Genomic DNA, 20,188 nt, shown 5'->3' with positions numbered 1-20,188 from the left:
AGCCTTTTTTGGAGAGTTGTGGCTTTTAGGTTGTATGACCCCTGAGTTCAGCACTCATTTGTAACAAAGGGGATCAGAGATGTTTTGCACGACCAGCTTTGAACTGGACAAGTGTTCACAAACCAAACTCTCCCAGACTCACACACACACACCAGGGAGGATCTCAATAAAGACTCAAAACTGGCATCTTTGTAAGGGAGGGAGGCACTGGCTCTGCTCCTTTGGACTGAAATGTCGAGAGGAACATCCTGCTCCATCTTTCACCTGGATCATCCCTGCACACTGGGACATGCCAGGTGATCTCCTACCACTGAACTCTTCACTGTAACCCAATCTGTGCTGAAGCTGAGGACAGCACTTCTGAGCAGAAAACAAGGCCCAAATTCTATTGTAGAAAGGTAACAGAATGACCTGGGGGAGACCTAGATCTGCAAATATATTGGTCCTACCTTAGTTTCATTTAGGATGAACACAAATTTATGCAAACCGCTGGCAGAACACACTGTAGGACACTGCTGCTAAAGGTGTGGTTAGAAAAAGAAATAACTGAGGATGGCCTGCTTTTTCAGCAAACTCAATAAATGTCACTTCTCAGGAAAAAAAATAGAAGAAAAAATTGTTTAGAACAGAGAATTTAGAAAAAGCATGTTTTGCCTTAATACTTAGATAGTATTTAGAGGACAAACGTAAAGGAAAACCTTTCTCACTGAGATGGTATTTTTTTGTTCACTGAGCCTTTGACAATGTTCTGTTTTTTCTTGAAATGTAACTCATACATGTATAAACTAATCTGAAGTTTAAACTTTCACAATAAAATGGCACACCCAAAATGATGGTAGGGCTCACATCTTAGAAGCAGACCCTGCTGGACTGATGTCCCTGGGAAGAACCCAGCTAAACTATTACTCTGAAGCCAAGGGTGGTATGGATTGTAAAAACCCACATCAATGCATTTAGACAATATTATAACACTGCTGCATCTTACCTGCCTTTACCTTTATTCACAAATTGTATTATTTGCTGAATACTCAACATAGTTCATCATGTGAAAACAAACACATGGTGACCCACTGTAGAAGTACAGGGATGTGACACAGCTCCCTGAGATCATCGGGTTTTAAAACAGGAGGAATTTAATTTAATGGCTCAGCCCCAGTCTGTATGGGGGATTCCCTGTGTGTGCTGCTTTGTCTGATCAGAAACTCATCAACAGCAGCAAAATGCAAGGGTTTTCCTTTTCACTGCTCTTGACTGCTCTCCATTCAACCCCTGGTTAGAGCTGTTGGAATTTCTCTGGAGGCTTATGTCACTGTAATCCAGGATAAAGAAACCCCTGGGTTGGCTGGGGTGTTTTTTGGCAAATGACACTGGTTTTTTCCCCATGAATCACTGCCTCCATGAACTGCCCCTGAGTGCTACTACAAACCTACAGCACTGCGTGGAGTCTGCACTAACAGGGCCAGTTCAGAGACAGCAGCAGCATCAATGCCAGAGTCCTCACAGAGACCCAGCATGGGGAAAGTCAGGCTCAGGCAGCTCACCCTTACTGCTGCTGCTGAACCCTCCCCTCCACATCCCTCCCCACCAGGAACACAGGGCCATTGGGAATGAGTGAGTTCACATGGACACAAAGGTGACTTTTGTACCCTTCACGTTCCACTTGTGTTTAAGGACTCCCTCCTGGAAGCTCTGCAGACATGCACAGGTATTCCTGCTGTCCACATTGTTCACAATTAGAGGCAGCACACAGCTTAATTAAATTCCATGTGTCAGAGACCTCTGTGAATCCTGCTTCAGCTCCTTTCCCTCCCTGGTGCCACCACCAGCACCTCCAAAGTGGCCCAGCTCTGGTCTGGAATGGAACTTACCCAACTGGAAAAGCTCAGAGAACCACCTGGAGTGGTGAAACAGAGGGGATCCACCCCAGGAATGGAGGAAACAGCTGGTGGAAAAGGAGGTAAAAGACTTGCAGGGCACAGAGCCAGCTCTTGGCTTTTCCCATAATAACCTGTTTTAGCCCTAGTTGATCATAGTGGAATTCTTCAACCAGTACCAACACAAAGGATGAAAAAAATATGTGGCAGATAACAAAATATTTCTGCTTAGATAGTGCTGTCTTGATGATGAACAGTATGTAATATTTTTTAAAATGTGATGGCAAGCTGTGCTTGTCCTGTGTGCTCTCACTAGGAGATCACTGCTGGAACAGACCTGGAGAGGCTCAGAGGAACGAGGAGATGCTGATCTCAGAGGAGAGGGGCTGCAGCTCTCGAGGAGGAGACAGGGCAGAGAACTGCAGGAGAGCTGCACACCCAGCAAGAAGGGAGTGATTCCCCCAGCCCAGCCAAGAACCAAAGCCTGCACTAGATACAAACGTTTTGCCCATCTGCCCCAAACCACCACCCTGCAAACTGCAGATCCTTCTCTGCACCACGTTAAAATACTTTGGAATAAACACTATACATTTCCTGAAAGATAATCTGATTACTTTACTTCTTTGCACTATCTAAACCATTTTTTTTGTTGACATCAGATCCTGAATTACTGGAAATGTACATTAAGTAGGATCAGAAATTGGCTTGCTTTATTTAATAACCTGCAATTTAACTGAAATATTGTAGTACAGAATTGTTAACTCTGGTTACAGCTTTAGTACTTTATTCCAACTAAACCCAGAAATGTCAGCAGGAATGTCCAGCAAAGTTGTATTAAAATATTGTCACTGGAGCAATCCTGAAGTAACTGTTACACTGGAGCCCAGGGAGCAGCTTGTGCAGACAGAATTTTCATCCAGACCTCAAGCCTCAGGCCAGTGTTATTCCATTGATTGATCAGGCTAAGCTATGATACTTTTAAAAAAACAAAAGCAAATTATAAAAACAACAGTCTCCCAAACACAGCTTTTCAGTGTTTCAGCAGAAGTATCAATTATTTTAGATCTTAGGTAAGGCTCATCTCAAGTTTCAAAAAAAGGTAAAAAGTGAAATGCCTTTTACATATGGGATTGCATTTCAGCTGAAAGCATATGTTTTTATTTCATAAATAAATAAAGATAAATTAACATATCTGAGCAAAACCAGCTATTTTAAAAAGCCAGATGCTGTTCCGAAATGTTCCTTTTTAAATTCCTAATAAGAAAAGGAAGCAAGGTACAGGATTTTCTCAAAATCAAATATGCCTTTAAAAAAAAAAAAAAGGCACATAAAATAGAAATAACTTCAAATTCCAGGCAAAGGACTGCAGGAGCTGCATTAGGGACACAAAAGCCCAAGAAAGAGGGTGTTGTTTTTGCTGTTTTCACACCACTTCCCTGCAGCAGACCACCCCAGCCAGGTGCTGTGGGCAGCTTTTCCAAGGATTATCGAGGATTATGGAGCAGGACCCCAGCACATTCCCCATGCTTGGGAACATGAACTGAGCATTTCAGGATCATCCCTGCTGGCAGTTCAGGATACCTGGAATCTGAGCTTCATCTCAATGCAGTTCTCCTCATTTTAATTTCCTGTTCTCCCTTTGAGTATTTGACCCAACACAGCTACGCAAGAGACACCAAAATGTTTATTTAATTGTGGGATAAATGGGACATCAAACATCACATGGCAAAGTTGAGACTCTGAGCCCAATACTCAGTATATGAATCCAGGAAATGCAGCGAACATCTCGAGGGGACAAAAACTACTTTGGATGAAATCATTTGTCATACAACCTTAAGAGCTGCCACCTATGTAGAAGAAGAATAAAATTCACTGCCTGCAAACTGAATATACATTTGCTAAGATGTTTCAAATTTTATGATCACATTTTTTAAAAAATAAATTACACACTGTATATCAAGACAGCAATATCTAAGCAGAAATATTTTGTCATCTGCCGTACATTTTTTCCATCATTTTTGTTTTGGTTAAACAATTCCACCGTGATCAGCAAGGGCTAAAACAGCAACACTTTTCTGAGACATACTGGAAAGTACAAACTCTTCCTGACTGAGGCTCGAAAAATCACATCCCACCATATATTTCTTTGGTGTTATAAAAATGTGACTGTCCTGTTTTCTATACAAATGTAAAAACCGCTCAGTTAAAAGAAGAACACATTGGAAATCTGCAGACTGGACCACCTAAAAGAAAGTATCTGCATTCTCAGCCTTCTAAAACTCAGCCTGCTAAAGCCAGAGAGCTCTAGAGTAAGCCACTCATTTTCTAGCAAAATCATCAAGTGTTGAGACAAAGCGAGACTTTACAGCAATCATTTCACATCCAGCTCTGCTCCTTTGATCTTTGGGCATAAGTGATGAAGCAGGAAATCATCCCAGAGATCCTGCAAGCCCTCCCAGAAGCCGAGGGCACTGTGCAGACAGAATGGAGGGAAATGGAATGGCTGATGCCTTTCCAGCCCCGTGCGTTTGCCAGGGTGCAGCAGCCTCTTCGCTTCAGCAAAATCCTCAGCACGGTGCCAGAGCAGCCACCACCCACCCCTGGGTGACTCAGGGGTTAAAGGGTGATGGGGAGAAGGAAGGGAAGAGCTCTGATTGTGCCATTTAGCAAGGAGCAATGAGAAATACGGATAAGCTACTTAACTGGTCTTGAGATCCACTGAAAAACAAATTCAGTTACAGTAGGCATGGCTCACCAGATGGTGTGTTTTGTCTTATATTTATTCATCATTTGACCCTTGGGCTGGAATGGTTTGCCTGAAATTCAATTATGTGGATCCACTGCTGATCCACAGCAGCCTGTGGTGTCCCCAAATTAATAATTTTCGGACATTTCCCTTGCAGTTTTTGGATGCAGCCCCTGGAGCATGTGAACCTCTGACCCACAGGGCTCTGCAATCCTTGTTTTTTTCTCAATTCAGGAGACACAGAAACGTGCACCAACTAGTAAAAGCAGTGACAAAAACTGTAGAGTTGCAGAATGTGACATAATTCATCAGGATTATCAGCTTTGATCTGGTTGACCCTCTGCCCACTTCTTCACAAAGTGGCAAGAACAAGCAGAACACATGGCTTGGCATATCTCTTGCCTGGTTATCACAGTTGCTTGTCACTCATGAGTAACTCCAAGGAAGGAAAGGAAATGCTGTTTCCCTGAGGTGTTTGTGAGTTTAAACACAATTCTCCATGAGGAAAAGCCAGCCAGAGCAGGGCTCCCCTCGGACTCAGCTCTCCCTGAGCTGCTCCACACAATAACAAGAGAGGGGTGAGTCCCCCACCTCCTCCTGAGCCTGGGCATTGGAAGTGCCACACACAGGCTGTGCTTCATCTCTGAGCAACTCCCACAATGGCACTGCTCACAAAAATGTCTCAAATCACACGTTCTGTCATTGCTGCACCAGCTTAAAGCTGGTTACACTCCCTGAGCACCACACGGCTGAGAGATCTCCAAAGAGGGGTGATCAACCCATGGCCAGTGCTGCTCTCTAAGGAGATAAGCTGCCAAGATAAACACTTCATTGAAACAAACCAAAACAAATATATATATATATATATATACACACACATCTTGATAAGTTTACTGGCACATAATCAGCAGCAATGGCTTGTTTCTGAGGAAAGAACCGTGGCATTTATGCCAGCGTACAATTCTGCTGGAGGAGGTGGAGTCACCAGAGTAAAATCTGGCTGCACAAAGGAAAACAATGTCATGTATTCAACACAATCAGCTGAGAACAACTGCTTCAACATTCTCCGAGAGAAAGGTTTCTCTTTTGAAAAAATACCTATGCAGAGTTCATTTTGAAGTGATTAAGTAATGCCAACAGACTACAGGAAAGCTCAAGTCTGGCACATAATGAGTTTAGCTGCCCTGAACATTTTGTGAGGCAGAACTGACACGATGAGAATTCTGTCTCTGCCAGAACTATTCTAATGGGCTCCAGTGGAAGTTTCACAAGTAATCTTATTTATTAGTAATTATGGAAAATGATGAGACAAATGCAGTGTACTAACGGGATAATTAGAAAAGGAAAATCACAAAGCCAAACAGCATTTCTAATGGTCTTTCTCCATTTCTACAGGGCTGAAAAAGACCTCCTGTAGTCTGGATTATACAGTTGTAAGACTGCAGCTACAGAACCAAGCTATCAGATGGCTTCCAGCGACTGGATGGTGCCAGCCCATGAACACTCTGAAAATCAGGGAAAAACAAGAGTGCACATGTAAGAAATGTCAGCCTCAAAACAATGTGCTCATCACTTTGTCCAAAATTATGCTGGAAATGTACTGACCGGAGCTTCACAGAATATTGTAAACACTTGAAAAGTGTTGCAACAAGAAGTTATTACAGATTTTTGGGGAAACGGCCTTCATTCTTTTCCTAGGCATATGAAAGTTACCTTGAGGCACACTGAAAGCACCAAAGAAATTTGTAGAAGTTAATTGGACAATCTTTATTGTATCAGGGGAAAGAAAGTACTTGCCTGGAATACCATCAGATGGGAAAGCTCTTTAGTTTCAAATGAAATAAACTCTTCAGGACACACAAATGGTACCTCTATACCCGTCACACAGAATATAATGAGCAATGAAAATGATACAAACCCAAAAGCTGATAACCTAACTGGGAACTGGAGGCATAAACAGCATTCCCCATTATAATGAGAAACAGAACAGAAAATTGAACAGTAAACAAAAAATATATACTTATCAAAGAAACATCTGTGGCCATCCCTAAAGGAAAAGGAAAGCTAATCTGAAACACCTTTTCCTCAGCAGCTCCCAGGCCAGGAGAGAGCCTTCCTGGAGTGCAAACAGAACAGAGGCAGGAAAAATCCCAAGGGATAAACTGATGCTGCCCCTCTTGGAGGCTGGCAGCTCGCACTCTGTTCTGCTGGGCAAAGCAAGTGGAAACAGGTGATGCCCAACTTCTGAACCTGCCAGATGGAAGACACTGGTGGAAAACAGCACTGACTCAGCAGAAAATGCAGTCTCAGGAGAGGACTTGAACTCTCACAAGAAAAAAATAACAGCAGAAAGCAATAAATAAACTTAGCAGTGGAGAGAGCATGAGCATGGAGCAAGGGCTCACATTATTTGGTTGATAGGATTTTAGACAGGCCAAGGCAGCAAGAATCCAATTGCCTTTCTGAAAACCCTGGCTGCAGATACTTAACAATTAGTCTTGACAGATGACCATGGTTATACAAAAGGATATTCTGTGATCCCAGCATAGGAATTTTTATGAAGCAAAGTGGAAAATGTCCTAATTTGCACACTATCTGACATATGTCACAGGGAGAAGACCTTGCCTGTGGCTCATTAAAAGCAAAACAAAACAAAACAGTAATAGATTAGCACTGAGGTCAAAATTCCAGCTTTCCTCAGAAGGCAGCTTCTCCAAATGCACATGGGGAGTAAGGAACAGCTGTTAGCAGTGAGTGCATGAAGGGCAGCTCGGGATGGGCCCAGCTCAGGGGCTGAGCTCTGCCCTGCCAGCCTCTGCTGCCCCCCTGGCATCGGCCCCGCTGCTCTGCAGCCCCGGGCACAGGGGGCACAGGGGGCACAGGGGGCACAGGGGGCACACTGGGCACACCATCCCTCCACCCTGGGCCAAGGGGGGCTGCACTGCCCAGGCCCACCCTCTCTCCAGGTTCAAGCACAGGGCAGCTCAGAGCTGCACTTGGTGAAGCCCTGCCAGTTCCCCTGGCTGCTCTGGCTCCTTGGGGGTCTCTCTGACATCAGCGATTCTAAACCTGCACTAATGCACACACATTCCATTCCATTCCATTCCATTCCATTCCATTCCATTCCATTCCATTCCATTCCATTCCATTCCATTCCATTCCATTCCATTCCCTCATACAGTTTTTCCAATGCATTTGGGCAATAGATTCACTGCAATTCTTATCTGCTCCAGTGTCTCCACTTCTGCCCACATCTTAATACCTCAGAGCAGGTGTCTGGTCCTTGAGTCCCAGATGGAAATGTTATTTACCTTTCTGAGCTGCACTAGTGCAAGGGACACAGTTTTAATTCATTCCTATTGCCAGGTTAAAAACTTCAGCATGAAGATGGTGGTGCTAAATTTTATATAAGTAAAAAGTAAACAGGAGATCTTAGTGCTGTATAGAAAGAGATCAGACACTAAGACTTTCAAGTCTCCTGACTCAGGAGTTCTTAAACTCCTTCCCTTTTGCTTCATCTTTTCCCCCTGCAAGACAGGCAGCTGAAATCACCATTCCAAAGCACCCAAGTTGTATTCTTGATAGAGGAACCTGCGTTTTACTGCAGAAAGCTACATGTTCACCCCACCAGCAGAGCTACACATTTCACCCAGCTTCCTTTTGCAAGGACTGCCTGACATGGCTCAGGAAAACTAACACTCATTGTCCCCCTCAGAGTAAAACAACAGCAAATCCTGTGCCACTGATGATGGCTACAGGCACTGGACTGGGCTCAGCCTGTGTTACACTCCAGGTTTCTTTATCTTGGCTGAGGTCAGATGAAACACACGGGAACCCCAAGTTCGAGTTGAGTCTTGGTTGTTTATTATTTCTTATCTATTTACAGTATTTACAGACTCACTAGGTGTGGGTTCCAAGTTAGAGAAACAAGGTAAAATGGCCTGCTTCTAACTCTTTCCAAGGTTTTTTAAGCAGTAAGTACCCAATACCAAGGTGACACCAATATTATTTGTGGTTTTGACCCAATAATGACCATCCAAGGCTCGCAATGTGGACATTTTTCATCCAGTTAGAGAAAACCACCCAAAGCCATGAAGAAGAAGGAAGAAGAAGGTGAAGAAGAAGGCCTTAGACAACACCCAAAGTCTCCATCTTGACTCACACACATTACTGTATACTAAAATTCCCAAATCCAAGTTTCCAGCATTCCAACAAGCCTGAAGGCATCCTTACTGCTAGGATTCCTACAGGCACACCAAAGCCTCTGGCACCACAGGGATGTGCTCAGCACAGACCTTTCCGGTGCCAGCCCCATGCTTTAGAAGCACTCTTAAAAGCAGCACTTTTAGTTTACCTAACTAAATATTTGATGCAGCATTGCAGTATGTAGCAAAAATTACTGTATTTATCGCTCCTGAAAACACAGCAGAAAATGTCAGTAGTAGTAAAGGGCAAGCATGGTCCAGTTGTGGAGACCAGAATGTCTTTGCACTCGTCCAAGACAAATGTTTACCCAGGTCAAGGTTGAAGAGCTCGAGAGAAACGTGGGAAACTGAGCAGCCTCTATTCATGGTTTTGTCATTAAACACAAAGCATTGTTTTCCTTGCTCGAGTGTTTGGTACTTCTCACAAAATAACTGCACTAGAAGAGAGGTCAAATGTAAAAAGATTTTCCTGTCATCACAAATCTGGAACACAGAATATTTATACAAAAATCAATTTACTTGACCTATACTGTTCAATTTTTCTGCTAATACTGCTGGAGATTTATGTCTGGTTAAAACTGTTCCCTTCTGCAGTTTACCATCTCTCCCCCTTGATTTTGCAGAAAGGTCACAATCCCGAGTTCATGATTTTATACTTTGCTGCCACAGAGACAAACAGCAACAAAAACTCACACAAGTTCTCTGCAGGATTAATGACAGCAAAACCACATTGTGGGGGGAAACACATTTAATGCCCACAAATGGATGCACCACAAAATATTGTGCAGAAGAAGAGCTAGAAAGAAAAATGCAGAGTATCCCTTTCCCTGTGCTACAAGTGTCCTCCTCTTGAAAACCCAAGCTGCCAGTTCAGTCATGGGATGCACAATCTTATTTTTTGATACTTACTTTTAAGGTAGATCAGCAAATGGGAAGAGAAACCACTTCTGACATAGTTGCAAGTTAGTGGCTTGTTTCCCCTAAAGTTTTGATTTCTGTTGCAGAGATTCCCTTCCCTTAAGCCTCTGCAAGAGCTGCAACCCTCTGTGTTAGATAGAAAATCAAAATCAAAATCCTCAGTATAAAATTCCCAAGTAAGCAAACACCAGGCAGAGCAGGAGGCTCACAAGGACAGGTAAACTCCAACAATCTGCCATCACACACACAATGTAGCACACTCACTAACAGGCATTTTTAACTTTTTAGCTAAAAGGTGTAGGCAGCTGAAAACAGAAAAATAAATAGAATGAATGACATAATGGAAAAGCACCCAAGCCTGACAGGACCTTGTGCTGTACAACAGAGAAAGCCCCTCCAGCAGGGTCCTGGTGTTGCAGTGATGGCCCCACAGCCCTCCCCTACAGAAAGCCCTTTTCTTTGCAGGTAAGTATAATCACAAATAATCTGTTCCGTAATAACCTTCTGCTCTTCTCAGTTTATATTCAGGGGATAGGAAGGTACAGTGCCCCAAGCAGAGATCCTAAAAGGACCCAGTTCCATCCCGTTCCCACTGACCATCTGGGCCTAAAAAAATGTAAGTTCATCCTTGGAAGATTTAATGGGCAGGGAAACGAATGCTCTCCCCCTTCCCAGGGCAAGGCACAGAGGTCGGGAGCCATTCAGCAGCTCCCTATCTTTTCTGTGGACACAAGAGCAACAGAAGCACTTGAGAGCTCGAGTGTGGCCACCCCAGTGAAAAAAGGAGCTGACAGCTTTGAGTGGCTGCCACTGGCTGAGCAGACAGAGAGCTCTTTGCTCCAGCTCACAGCCTGACCTGGGTGTTTCTCAAGCCTTTCCTGGGGTGCTGAGGGTTTCTGCCCACCACACACAGTGGGGCTGACACCCCTCAGCATGGCACAAACCTGCCTGTGCTCAGCCGTAAGGAAAGGCCTACAGACACCAGGGACACAAACACCACAGGAGAACTGGCTTTGCCTTTCTGCTAAAAAAATCAGGGGGAAAAAAGAGAAAAAAAATAGACAGGAAGTCCCTTTTTTCCTTTTTCTTTTTTAAGATGTGTACAATATTAGAGAACACAGAGAACCAAAGTCATTTTGAACACAATACAAAAGGAATGAGAGAACAGCAGGCAGTTTGTTGTGGCACAACTACTGGCTACAAAGCACCACTTGTTATCTGTGTGCTAAAAATACTGTGATGATTAACAGCAAGGATCAAGGAAAAAACAAATAACAGAAGAATAAATGATGTAACGATGTTTAAAAAAAAAGGGAGCATGTGACATTTCAACATTTACAACAGGATCTGAACAGACTTCAGTTGTGTGCAGCATCATCCATGTCTGAGGTATCCTGAAGGGCTTTACAGAGGGTGGGTTGGGCTGGTACTGCTGAAGGCCAGTGGAACAGGCATTAGTCACTGTGAACAGCACACAAATATTACAGCTGGTTTTCAGCATGGGAAAAAACTCTGCCAGCCCACACAGCTGACACTGCTGGATACTGAACTCCTCTTTTGGATACCATGGCAAGCACAGCCAAGGACACTGGTGATGGACAAGTGTGTCTGAATCTGTTCTACAGAGATTTACAGAGACAGAAATCACTACATGCACAAATCCACAGGCTTTGAAAGTTGTGCTGGACAAAGGCAAGAGGAGCAAGAGAAGGAGGGAACATTGACTGTCATGTCCTACCAGTGCACAGAAAACCTTTCAACAAAGCAGCTGGGTTAACAAGACAACTAAGTTGTCTTGCTTTAATGACTTTAAGCCAAGTGTTTCCTGTCAGGAATGGCAAAGTATTTTCTGCAGACACTTGTTAAACTTGCCAATCCTCTCCTTTGAGATGGCATTTGAAGAATAATTAATGATAAAAGGTTTTTAGATTAGATTATAATTAATCAAAAGAGGTGCAGGGGGTGAGGAAGTAGTTTATTGCTTGCATTTTAGATGAATTACTTCTTTTTACTATGGGAAAAAATTAATCAAAAAAAAAAAAAGATCAATTTGGCAAAAGGTAAATTATTTCACCTGATTTTCTCTCTTAGTGTCTAAACTAAGAGTTTATTAATCCCTGAGGGTTACAAGGATTAATTGGATTATTGGATATTCCAATGTGTCTGTCTGGTTTTACATACACTTACAAGTTTCTGTTTGGATCTTTCCTTGGCACGAGACTAAATACTACCAAAAATGAGTGGCCCCATGTAGACAGTAGTGCTCAGGAATATTGGTCTGTCATTTATTTTGGAAAAGCAGGTGAAACTCTAATGATAGCTCTCCCCCTGGCAAATGGTGCAAACACAGCAAATTGCTTGAGAAAAAAACATTTTATCAGTTTTACTGGCTCTCATCTCAAATAGATCAATATATGATCCACATAAAAAGGTAAAACTATTACAATTACTGGGTGATTAGCCCAGCACAGGCCAAATTTGTAAGGCAACCAAAGCCTGTGGCCTAGTGCCACTGCTCTAGCAGGGACGAGCCTGGAACTCGCAGGAGCAGAAGCAGGAGGCGCTTGTGAGAGCCCAGCAGGGCGTTCACACAGGAGGATGCAGCCCCTGCACCCAGAGCAGCTGCAGCTCTGAGCAGGGCTGGGAACTCCTCTCCTCTGCCCTCGTGCCACCACACCTCCAGCCCCCTCAGTGCCAGGGAATTGTCCCCCAGCTGACACCTCCTCCCTCACAAGCCTGTCTGCCCTTGCCCAGGGAGGTTCCCCACTCGTGGGCTGGAGCCCAGGCTGGAAACCTCAGTGTTGGTCTTGTCTGTGCCCAGATCCATGGGGAACACTCATGGATGTGAGCTGGACACTGTTTGCAGCATGCAGTTAGACAGACACACCAAACCCGGCAGGCAGAAGCTCTGGATGCAGAGCCCACCCCAGGAGCTGGAGAATGATGTGTGGATGTTCATGGCTCACCATGCAGGCTAACGGGAACCCAGGGCTCTGAGAGGCACCACTCTCACCTCGGACACAGCAATGCCTGGGGGCACAGGCTGCCCCAGGAGCAGCCCAGGATCTCTGCTGCAGGCTGGGAGCTCTGCCCAAAGCCCTGCCAGGCAGCCCAGCCCAGCCCTTCAGCAGGCAGCCCAGCCTGGCACACGAGGAGAGTGGGGGAGCCACGGCAGGACTGCCGTGCTGAGGAGGCAAATTTCTGCACATTTTCCATCCTGATTTTTTACTTAGCACATGGAGGCCTTAGAATGGAATGAGAATCCCATTATTCCCCTCTTAAACTTCTAAAATTTGTGAATCAATCAAAGGAGAAAGAAAGACTGAAAAGAAAGCAAGCAGTGTAAGAAAACAGCTGAAAGCCAACAGGTACGTCCTGCTTGCTTCACCTATCCCACAAAACGTTGCTTAACCCCTGTGCCACTACAGTCTGACAGTCAGCTTGGGCAGAGCAGTGTGCCTGGAGCCTGTGACAAGCCTGCAGTGACTCAGCTGATCCTGCCACAGCCAGAGAGCCCCTCCAGCCCAGGGCACAGCCAGCACTTCGCTGTGTTTCAGGGACTCTCAGGTTTATGGGGTAGCTGCATCTCACTCCTGAAAAAACACCTTTGTAAGAGATGGAAATCAAAAAAGCAGCTCTTAGCAGGAATAGTAGTCCCTGCAGGAAAAGAGCAGAGTCTGGCACACACATGGGTGGCACAGCAGGGACAGTATCTCAGAGTTTTGGTGGTTCCAGGACACAACAAAACGCTGAACATCCCTTGCAGGCTCTCTGGGACTCAGCAGCTCCTGGAGACTACACCATCTCTCTGTGCCTGCTCCATGTTTCTTCTTTTTGGTTTTTCTTCATGCAGAGGAAGTATTTTAACCGTAAAACCTGTTTCCACTTGCCTTGCTGAACACCTGCTCTGTGTTTCCTCCAGACTGGCCAGAGCAGCAACCAGAGGCTGCCAGCACAGCAGTGCCATGGGAATCCAGCCCCCAGCTGGCCCAGGGCAGGGGAGCTCGGGGTCCCACGGGGACATGGCACAGCCCAGGTGCCCTGCAAGGACTCTGGGGACCCAGCAGGACCTCAGGAGCACCAGGGCTGTAGCCCCAGTGAGAGGCAGTGATTGATTACACAGCTGGATGCTGTGGGAGTGGAAATGAAAAGCCTTTTATTGGCAAACTCATTATTTAGTGATAATTAGAGCCCAGTGTGCCATAAACTGCTCCCAGATTTTATTTTTACAAAGAGAAGGTGAACTCGCTGCTCCTTCTACAGATCTCTTCAGTTAGCCCCAAGTACAGAGGAAATTGGAAATGCAATGGCATAGTTGAATCCGATACAGAATTAAACAAACCTTTACCCACTCTGTGTTTTTCAGGGAGATGGGAAAGGGAGAACTGTTGCTTAAATTATTCCTACAGCTTTACTTGCTTAGTCTCCAGCAGCTCTAATCTGTCTCATTTGTAATTTCTCCCAGCTGCAGGAGGCACAGTGGAATTGCCAGAGAAGATCAGCTCACCAGCACATTTCCCCCTGAATTCCTGCCTCTGGCAACTGCCTGTCTCTAAACTTGCACTGTAAAGCTAACAAAAGGTATTTTTCTGAACCAGGATGCCAGCTTGTAGCCTCAAGCCCTCAATTCACATCTTCCCCCCACCCTTCCTCCCAAAGACACATATTGTCCTTTACACTCCAGTTATGCTGGGTACCTTTCACTGGCTTGCCCAAAAACGAGACAGAGAAGGAATTTCTTCCCCAACAAGAGAGATGTCATGAGGCAGATGCCAGGGTTCAGAAGGCTGGGATGTATCTAGGAGATGCAGACAGCCACTGAGGAGAGACCCAAAGCACCTGATGACCGAAATTACACCTGCAGCTGTAATTCTCTAGCAAACTCCTGGCCCTGCCCATGGTTTTATATAAAAGGAGTGTATTACCACATTTCCTTACAAAGCAAACAAGCAGCAATTTCTGATTGAAAAAAAAAAACCCATCTTCCAGCTTGGCAATACCCAAATAAAAGCCACTTCTAGCTTTTGTGACAGAGCACCAGTCCCAGTGAGACGGGCAGGGACAGGAGGTGCTGTGCTCCCCTGGATGCCTGTGACATCCCTGCAGTACTGCAAACACCCTGCTGCTGCTTCAGCACAGCACGAGAGAGTGAAGCACACTCACACTGAGAATTAGATAGCACCAAATACTGATTCTGGGCAGGAAAGGAGCTCAACACTTCTCAGGTATCATGTCAATGCCAGCGCAGTAATTTTCTGTCACTTCCTCGTGCTCATTTGACATGCCAATCACAACGGGTGAGGAACCACCCCTCCATCTTAATGTAATTTCGAATAACAACAGCACATCATTGCTGAGGAGTGATTAGCACCAGCACTTCCATCACAGGCTAAGTGGCACAGTGCTCCTGCTGAAGCTCAGCTCTGCCAAAGCTCCTGGAGTGATCACTGCTGCAGAACCTCTGAAGTTCTTCAGTGGGGAGAGTCCCTCTGTACATCACTGTGAGAGCTGAGCAGGCTGATAAAAAAGCAACCCTTTGTGAATTACTGTATTAACTCAGCAGAGAGAAGAAGCCAGTTTGCATGGGTTCTACTGAAAAAAAATCAGGTAGTTTCAGTTCCATTAAACGATTACATTCTTGAAATTGTAATTTTCTAGTGAAGTCTATTACACTGAGCAATTGAAAGCAGAGCCTGGCTGGGGATGCTCTGTACAGGCTATGAATATTCAGCAGCAGTTCGAACCTTGAGCTCCCCCTTGTGCCACACAGCCAAATTACGAACAGAACAATCGGGGTTTCCTTCACAGCCTCGGCTGGCGGGGATTTTGGGAGTGGATCCAAGAATGCCCGAGCAGCTCCTGCCCAGCCCGTCGGGTTCACATCACACACAGCACTGACTGGGAGGAAAGACCAAGGGAAGTGAGAACAAGGGGCTTGTGCTTGTGCTCAGCTCACAAAAGTATGAATATTTCATAATGCTACCGACACATCAAAATGCAGCTTAATGCATGTGATCCATGTGACACGCAAAACTGGGATCCACATTCACTCTCTTCGTGGGTTCCTTCATTTGGACCAAAACACTGTTTGTATTATTTTTTCCAACGAATATTTTCTCCCTGGATGCACATAATCTGAGGCATATAGTGCTCCAAAAAGCAGCCCCTGAAAAACCAAGTGTCAACTCCAGCCTGAGACAGTCCAATGTTTTAAAGACAGAGAACACCACAGGCAATAACTAAGTAGACAACAAATTAGACTGCCTTTCAAGGACAGTCTTTGAGGCCACTCATCCTAACCCCTCATTCCAGATTTATTCTTTTACCCTGAAGTAATAACTCATCTATGAATTGATAAGGAAAATACTGGTTGGTTACATTAGCTCCACTATGCTGTGGGTAACTGATGCTGACACCTGAGAGCTCCAAGAATTACAATCACCCTTTTCACAAACAGAAAGTGTTCCTTCAAGCAAATGTCCCTGCTTTGATATATTTCTGTTTTTCTCATAAGGAAAATCTGTGCCTGTAACTGAGTTTGGCTTATAAACCACACACAAATAAAAACCACTTAAAGGTGACAGTGCTTAAAAACCAAACTAATGCACATATAAAATACATCTTAAAAATGTGTATCAAGAATTTCCCTTGCACCAGAGACTGTATCAAGATTAAATGCTGCTCACCTTACAACCAAAGAGGAATTAGACCTTAGCAAGTGCATTTATACTGAAATATGAAAGAGCTGTATTTATTATAAGTCTGTGGTCTGATGTTTCTCTGGGCCTTCAAGCACAGCTCTGCACAGGGCTGCTGTAAATCTGCTTTTCCTAAGTGATTCCACTCTCCTGCCCTGCTTTCTGAGCCAGGGGCTCACAGTGTAAAGGCAAGGAGTTGACAGGAGCAGCCTTCAAATATCCCAAATATCCTCCTAGGTTTTGAGGGGTGTGTTTCTTTTGTTTTAGTAATTTCCCTGATTTTCCCATCATTTTCTATGACAATGACTTCATACTTTTTTCCCAGACACAGGTACTGGTTTGCCCTGAATTTGCAAATCCCCATGGAATGGGCACAGATTAAGCAGCTTCATTAGATGAGTATTCCTCATTTCCAATTTGGGGCATTTTTGGTCATCTTTCAGGCAGTCTTAACCCAGTGGATATGGGCAATATGGATCTAATAATCACACATGGTTTTACTCAGAAAGTTGCCTGGCACTGTGTCAAATGCCTTACAGAAATCTAAATGTACTAACAGAGTTAACTTTATCAAACTTTTGTGAATGCCAACAAAAACCCAGCATCCAGACTGCCTGATAAGATCCCATATAAACCAGTGTTCCCTGGAATTCTGTTTCTACCTCTAGTCCCCACGTGACCCTTCCTAACTGCAATTATCAACTGCTTGAGCATCCCATTCACTGATTCTGGAACAGTGACCTCTCCTGAGCTCTTCCTCCCAGGTCTGACAAGTGAAACCATTTCTGTGACCTCAGGGACAGAATTTGTCCCCAGAGGCTGCCCACAGCATCCCTGGAGAGACACAGCACCCACCAGGGTCCCACCTCCCTTCAGCAGTCACAGGTGTGTTTGTACCTGAGCTGTGTGTGTGGTGGCATGGTTTGTGCACAGAAACAAAGAAAAAGGGTAAAAGCAACCACTTTTCCTGGCAACCAAAGGCTGCCCTGTATTGGCAGGAACTGGGGTCCCTTCCACCCATCTTTCACAGCCTCAGCAAATCACAGCAGATTCTGTCAGGACTGTATCTGCTGCACATGAAACTGCTGCTTCCCTTTGTCTTGTAAAACAAATTTGCTGCGTTTCTTCAAAGTAATTTAATTCTGCTACTGTAAAAACCTAGACTTGCATTGGTACCAGGAGGGCACCTGGCTAAACCTGACTGATTTTACCTTTTTCTCCACTCCTCCCTGGGATGTGTGTACCTGAGCCTCTGGTCCTTCGTGGGGAAACACCTGGAATTTGAATGTTCCTGTGTTCCCACACGCTGCCCCCAGGGAGCAGGACCAGGCAACCCCCAGTTCCTGAGCACAACCATTCCTTGGGTGATGTGCTCAGCACAGGAAACAAGACCCTGCAAAAATAGTTTAATGCATCCTCACTGCTCCAAGTTTCAAGAAATCTGATGAGTGTGTAGATTTGAATATTTAAACATTTAAATATAACCAGCACACTGCTCCCCCCTCTTACTCCCTTAGGCATGGAAGGAAGAATGTCTTAGCTCCCAGTGCCACCACCCTTCCCACAGCTCATTCTGCCTTCACAACTGGAGTGTATTTTTTACACTCACTTTATACAGTTTTTACACATTTTACTGTTTACAGCAATAAAAGAGCAGGAGGATATATTTTGAAAATTTAAGAGTTTTGAGATTTAAAAAAAAAAATTCTTCTCCTTCCTTATTTTCCACAGCAGAGAAGGAGAAGAAAGAAAATAGAAGCCACAGAAAGCAAAGCCACAGAAAAATAAAGTTACATAAAATAACTTGAAACTTTTCTGTCTTCTCTCTTGTTTGATGCTAATGAAAAATAAAACTCCCAAAACCTCGTCACAAAGAATTGCTAAATTGGGATCTTTTTATTTGCTGTTGCTGTTACTGATTGAGCTTGCACATCTGTGAATTAAAAAGAACTGCCATGTGGGGAGCACGTTTATCTCTTCCGTTGAAGATGTGTGCCAGTTTTCAAATATTTGTTTTTTGATAAAAAAAGAAAAAAACATGACCAAGTGGCCTTGCTTTCTAAGACCACAGCAAAAGGCTGACCATTAGATGGCCTGGAACAAAAACTGAAATTAAACTTGGGAAACTTCAGCTCAAGAGTGTGTGTTTCTGGGAGATAAACATGTAATGCATTCTAACAAATCAAAGTTAATCTATTGTTATCTCTCTTTTATTTCATCAGCTCTTTGGATTAGACTACACAGCTTCACTACCATGCACCAGGAATTCAGCAGATGGAAAAATCCTTTTTATTCTTCTTACTTTAAAGAATACATTTTTCAAAGCCTGATTATAAATCCTTGGCTGGCAGGAATTACTACCATAAGTATTGTGTAAGAAATATATTCTCAGCACAATGCAAAAAGCTTTCATGGTGGATTTGGGGAAAGTAATGAAAATTAACATTAAACCTGAAACTGGGCAGACACTGCACCTTTCCACACCAAGTCTAATAGCTTGCCTTCAGATTTGCATACTGGCCCTTATTTGGTATTTTTAGCTACAGAGCAGGTGCTTTGAGACATTTTTAATGCATCTGCACATTTCTGTCACTGCACTGTAGTGCCTTAAGTCCAAGAAGGAAAATGGCACTGCCCCTCCATCAAATCTCTGCCTGTGGAGCACAGCAGCAGTGACTGTGCCACCTTCCTGAAGGAGAAAACAAGCTCAAATGGCACCTGTGCCTCACCTGTCCCCAAGAGAGTCCCACGCCTTGTGGGTGCAGGTGGGCACTCCTGTGTGCAGGGGATGCTCCCCTCCACTCAGCTCTGCCCACAGGACTCTGCAATGACCTTCCCACTCCCTACAACTCCCCAGAAGGTGGCTGTATCAGGTGTTGTCTCTCTCCAGGCATCACTGACAGAAGGAGAGGACACAGCCTCAAGCTATGCCAAGGGAAATATAAATTGAATGCCAGGAAAAAGTTTTTCACAGAGATAGTGATAAAGTACTGGAATTGTCTGCCCGGGGAGGTGGTGGAGTCACCATCCCTGAATGTGTTTAAGGAAAGCCTGGATGTGGCACTGGTGCCATGGTTTAGTTGAGGTGTTGGGGCTGGGTTGTACTCGATGATCCTGGAGGTCTCTTCCAACCCAGTGATTCTGTGACCAGGAAAGATCAAACACACAGTGTGGGGCCTGTCCAGCACCTCTGGCAGAGCCCCCAACAAGGCAGTGTCTGCCTATCCCATGGCTCAGGGCAGTGGGGAACAGAGAGAAGCCCAAACCCAGCTCTGTGTGCTGGGACAGGCTCACAGGGACATCTCAGGGGGGTCACTTTGTGCCTCATGTCCTGCTGCTCTCCACTGGGCAGTGGCAAAGCCACACTCTGCACCAAAAGAGACAGAAGAGTTACAGAACAGTGGACAGAAAGGACCAAGACCACTAGGAATCTGCCACCAAATGGAATTCTTTGCTTTCCCTTACTCATTTTCTCCAGCCACCTCTCCTATTGTTCTTGGGCCTTTTATGAGCTCCTCTGGACTGTTACTTTTGTGCTATCTGCTGATAATTGCAGGCAGTGATGAAGTGGAGAACTGCTGGCAACTGGTCTGCTGGCTCAATAATGCAATCTCACATATGGACGGACCCTAAAAAGCAATCTATCAAAGGAAGAATAAGCCTCCCCTTTGTCCCAGGGGCAGAGACAAGGTTTTATTAAAAAAGAAGGAGGGGGTTATGGGTGAATGTCTTTGTTGAGGATTTTTA

At 44.6% G+C, this 20,188-nt stretch overlaps 1 protein-coding gene across 1 annotated transcript in view; it reads right to left on the bottom strand.

Annotated features, from left to right (window-relative positions):
* LOC134555926 (glypican-5-like) overlaps positions 1 to 20,188 on the bottom strand; it is a 339,079-nt gene that overhangs the window by 148,852 nt on the left and 170,039 nt on the right. The gene's annotated exons all lie outside the window — the stretch shown is intronic.

Source organism: Prinia subflava, chromosome 11 (assembly GCF_021018805.1).
Source record: "Prinia subflava isolate CZ2003 ecotype Zambia chromosome 11, Cam_Psub_1.2, whole genome shotgun sequence".
Lineage (NCBI taxonomy): Eukaryota > Metazoa > Chordata > Aves > Passeriformes > Cisticolidae > Prinia > Prinia subflava.
Note: the sequence above shows the minus strand (reverse complement) of the source record. Positions and strands in the feature narration are given on the sequence as shown.